Source organism: Chrysochloris asiatica, unplaced genomic scaffold (assembly GCF_000296735.1).
Source record: "Chrysochloris asiatica unplaced genomic scaffold, ChrAsi1.0 scaffold00021, whole genome shotgun sequence".
Taxonomy (NCBI): Eukaryota; Metazoa; Chordata; class Mammalia; order Afrosoricida; family Chrysochloridae; genus Chrysochloris; species Chrysochloris asiatica.
The window spans coordinates 1,803,647-1,809,143 of NW_006408539.1; positions in this window are offsets into that span (position 1 = coordinate 1,803,647).

Below are 5,497 nucleotides of genomic sequence, written 5' to 3' on the forward strand. Positions count from 1 at the left end.
TATTACTTTGCTACTGATGGAACTATAACCAACAACACAAGTTTATGGGCTCTGGATGAACTCAGTTGATTCATGAGGGTTTGTGAATTGTTTAACATTTTAATGAAATGTTATTTTAATGCCCACCTGATTTTGAATTTCTTAATTTTGCAACTCTAAGAAGTGACATCTGGAGTGTGGTGACTTTAGAGGATATGTGTTGGACTGTGAACCCACAAGGTTGATGGTTTGAGCCTACCAGTTGCTCTATGGGAGAAAGATGAGGTTTTCTGCCCCCACAAAAATTTACAGCCTCAGAAATCCATACTTGGTCGCTATGAGTCATAATCGACTTGATGGCACTTAACAACAACTGATGTGATTTATACTACTTTTGGACCAAAGAGTGCTGGTGCTTCAAAGACAAAGCAGCTCAGCAGCTAACCTAAAGGTTGGCAGTTCAAACCTACCTAACCACTTTGCAGAAGAAAGACCTGGCAATCTTCTCCCATAAAGTGTAAAGCCTATGTCACGTGGGACCTTCAGATATATGAAGTCGGATGAGACTATGACATATTACCTTCAACTTATTTTCACATCAACAGCTCTGGGATCATTAGCAGTTAGCTCAAAGATCATTTTGTACATAACATTAGCAGTTAGATTAAAGATAACTTCTTAGATAACATTACCAGTTAGATCGAAGATAATTTTTTGCATCATAGATTCTTTATCTTCTGGGAGCATCCTTTAAGATGATGTGGACTACAGACATACTTCATCTTGAGGGAAATGCTAAGACTTTCATAATTCCATTGAGAACCATAGTTTTTCTTGCCAGTGTGAGCAGCACTATTTGGGTAGCCACAGCCAGCGTAGAGCAAATCAGTCCCAGGTGGGTCCCAGGACCGCTTACTATCTCTCTAACCTCCAGTCATGCTGAGCCTCACCTGTGTGTTGTTCCCAATCCATCCAGTGTGGAGTCTGCTCCTGCAAGGCCTGGCCCGTTATCAGTGATTTGTTTCCCACAGCACATACACTTTTGTCATTACCCCAGAGCTCCCCGGGTCAGGAATCTGGTGGGACCACCCAGGAGGTAGGACTGTGTGAGCTGAGGTTCTAAGTCCCTGGAACATCTTATCTTTCCATCTGACTTCACCTACAAAACGCATATTCAAAGACAAAATTGTTGGGAACTTTTTTGTGATAAAAATAAGGGAGTAGTTGATCTTACAGTCCAGAATCAGAGGACCCTAGGAACATCAAGGGAGAAGAGCGCAAGCGGATTGTGAGACCTTATCCAGAGAAGCAGTGACACTAGAGATGGAGGCAGAGATGAGGACATGGAGAGAGCATACATCTGAGGACTCTAGATTCATGGGAAGAGAGGGACTGAGAGCTGGCGGCCAGGAGTCATACTTGCATAATGTGCCCTTTGGTGGTGTAAATTGTTATGTATGTGTGAGTGTTTGAAAAAAAAAAAAAAGAGCTAAAATGAATAGAGAGAAATACTGTTAACTGAGGGTACATGAAGGAGATTATAATCATTGTAATGAAACAAAGTATGTGATTTGTTGAATGTAAAACTGATGATCTGCCCTGTAAACTTTCACTCAATTCACAATAAAAACTAAAAAAGAAAAAAAATATTGGAAACTTTAGAGCATTAAATCCCAGGTAGGAGGCTTTTCTGAGAAGTTCAGAGGCTGTGTGAGATTATGAGGCTATACTATCTCTGATAGTGTAGTGGTTACGAATCAGGCTGTGAACCGTAAGGTCAGCAATTCAAAACTACCAGCTGTTCCTTGGGAGAAAGATGAGGCTTTCTGCCTCGGAAACCCTGTACAGGGTGGCTATGAGTCGGAACCAACTCCACAGCACTTAACAACAACAACAACTAGTTACGTGCCCATGAAACTGTTGTTAGGTACCATCAAATATGTTTTCGACTCACAGTGACCACTTGTAGAATTGTCTCAGAGACTTAGAAACCTGCCAGGTCAGTTCAAACCATTGGCCATTTGACTAGCAGATAAGCACTTAACCACTGCACCACCAACGCTCCTTCCCACGAAGCTAGCCTTGAATACATTAACTCATTGAATCGACCAACGAAGCCCTGAAAGGTTCAGTTGAGGGAGAAGGCCCTGTGCCCACGACCTTGCGACCTAGCCCTAAGTTCTGATTACTCCGGAAAGTGACATCTTCTTGGAATTTGGGGCTCAGGTTACACAAAGGAAACTAATAGCTTCTTCTGCTTTTGTAAAAAACCGGTTATCTAGGAACCGCCAATGAAAAAGTGATATGGTGGTCTCCTCACTCAGTCCTATGTAATCCTATATAAAGGTAACACGTTAGCTATTTCCGGGAGCTCAGTTTCTTTGGAACATTAGCCCACCGATGCTCCTCTGGCAATAAAGCCTCTCCCTCTAATATTACAGGTGTTCGGGTGATTTCTTTGGGCCTCGTCTTCTTGCAAAACAGTAGTCAGTCAACAACACGTGACCTAGTAAGTAGCACAGTGGGAGAATTTGAACTCCAGTAGCGCATGCTCATGGTTTTTGTCCGCAACCTTTGCGCTACCCCACCTTTCTCAATGGTATGTGATTAAATGTCAGGAGTATGGCGAGGAAGTCATCTGTGGTTTTCTTCTATTCATGACCGTTAAGTGGTCTGACCTTGTTACTCAGGTCTCAGGTCACTGTGGACGTCTGAAGGCATTTTGGCTGTTCTTTACATTAGACAAGGTTAACAATAAAAATGACCCATCACATATTAACGCTGTCTTCATCAAACTTTCTCTATGTCTTCACAGAGATAGAATTATGAATATGCATTTATGGAGTCACAGTGTAGCACTATAGGGTAAGTGCTGGATTACTAACCTCAAGGTCGGTGGTTCATACCCTCCAGCTACTCCTTGGAAACCATATATAGAGTTGCCATAAGTAGGAATCAACTCGAAGGCACTTAACGTCACCACCAACGTAAGCATTCATATGTTATATTTGGTGCTGTAGGTTAAGAACTGAGCTGCTAACCACAAAGTCAGTAGTTCAAATCCATCAGCTGCTCCACAGGACAAAGTTGAGGCTTTCTGCTTCTATAAAGACCCACAGCCTCAGAAACACTATGCAGGGTTACTATGAACTGGAACTAACTCAGTGGTAATGGATATAGGTATATGTAGGTAAGTATATGCAACATGTTTTAGAAAAAAACCCCCTAATTTTGCTGTTTAAAATAACTGGATCTGTATTGCCCTCTAGTGGCCATGAAAAGTTTGAAGGTGCAAACTTGGAGAGGAAGCAGCGCCAACGTGGGAATCCCTGGTTGGTGTCAACCTTTGGCTACTAAGTAAAAGGTTGGAATCTCAAGCACACTCAGAGATACTTCAGAAGTAAGGCCTGGTGAGCTCCTTCCAAAAAATCAGCCCTGAAAATTGTATGGCGTACAGTTCTACTCCACTACACAACACTGAGACAGAAGCCACTCAATAACCATTGTTTGTTTAAATTATTATTCTGTCTAGAAAGTCAAGAAATATTCTTAGGTTGGGGGGGCGGTTCTATTTCACTTTTGTAATTGAGGTTTATTAATGTGTAATTTAAGCATAAAAACATTGTCCCTTCTTATGAGTATACTTCTATGAATTTTAAACAAATGCATACAGTTGGATCAGCACTGGTCTATGGAACCACAAGGTCAGCAGTTCAAACCCACCAACTTCTCAGAAATCCTATAAGGGTCGCTATAAGTTGGAACTGACTCAACAGCACTTAACAGAAACAACAGTCATGTAAACACCACCATAATCAAAATATAGACATTTCTATCATTCTAAGGAGTCCTGGTGTGGCACTGTAGAATAAAGCACTGGACTGTAAACCCCAAGGTTGACAATTCCAAACCACTAGCCGCTCCTCAGAAACCCTATACAGGGTGCCTGTGAATCTAAGCTGACTCTACGGCACTTAACAGACAAAACAAAAAGTCACCACTGTCTCCTGTTACCCCTTTACAGTCAATTTCTCCCCATCTCCAGTTACAGAAACCACTGACCTATTTACTATCCCTATGGTTTTGTGTTTTCCATAATGTATGTAAATAAAATCATATGGTATGTAGCCTTTTTATTGCTGGAGAGTATCCTAATTTTTTGTTGTTGTTTTCCAGACAAGCATTTTCTCAGTGGCAACATCACTCTGAAATGCTAATGAAAACCAATAGGAAATTATGATTTTTACTAAAAACATTTGTCTCATAATCCATTTTTAAGAGCTTATTGCTTCATTACTTGAAGCATAACTGGATTCAATATTATCTATTGATCTATGCATGTAATTCATTTAACTATCAACAGTGAAAGGGTAGGGGTGGAGATGAAGGATTATAATCATGCAATTGCTTTGGGAATTTTCTTAAACCATTCCCTTCAGTCTCACATAGAAAACTGCAGATCTAGATGATGAATTTTAATGCCTTGCCTATTTTGTTGTTAACCTGTTCTGAGACTCTATGCACAACGCACAACACAACAAAACACTGCCTGGTCCTGTGCCACCCTCACAATTGTCACGTTTGAGCCCATTGCTGTTGCCACTGTATCACTTCATCCCATTGGAGTCTTCCATTTCTTTGCTGACTCTCCACTTTTCCAAGCAGTTAGTGTTTAATCAATGCTGATACTAAAATGACAAGACCAAGGACAAATGGGTCTGCATAGAAAATTTGTGTTTCCAGGACATTCTCTGGCACAGCTTGCTTAGATTTATCTCATCTAAGTGAGTTAGAGGAGCCCTGGTTGAGCCATGGATTAAAAGGTTGGGCTGCTAAGCTCAAGGTCAGCAGTTCAAACCCACCAGTCGCTCCATGGGAGAAAGTTGAGACTGTCTGCTTCTGTAAAGGTTTACAGTCTTGGAAACCCTATGGAGTAGTTCTACTCTGTCCTATAGGGTCGCTATAAGTCAGAAATGACATGATGGCAGTGGGTTAAATGAGCCAGTAAACACTGACTTAGAGAAAAGAGTAGAAAGATCATTCCAGGCAGAGAGATCAGCGTGTGCAAAGACCCTGTGGCATTATGCTGTATCAAGGTTAGCATGAATTTAGGAATGACTCAGCTGTTAGCCTGGGTCTGGCCATCAAGATGGTCTGTATTCATTCGGATTGATCACTTATTAAATGTTTTTTATTATAGCCATTGAATGTGCCAAGTGAGCAGGTAGTCTCAACTAGTTAGGTTTTTGCATACTTGATCCCAACTACAAGCAAAGAGGGAGTCCTGGTGAGGTGCTGTAGGATAACATACTAAACCACATGGTCTGTTTGAACTGCAAGGTCGGTGGTTCAAGTCCACCAGCTGCGCCTTGGAAACCCTATATTGGGTTGCTATGAGTTGGAACTGACTCAATGGCACTTAACAACAGAAACAACAACAGAAGCAAAGAGCAAGTGATACCTGTTGCTAAAGTGCGTATTGGTTGGAGCCATCCATCCAGTTCACAGTCGGATTCCT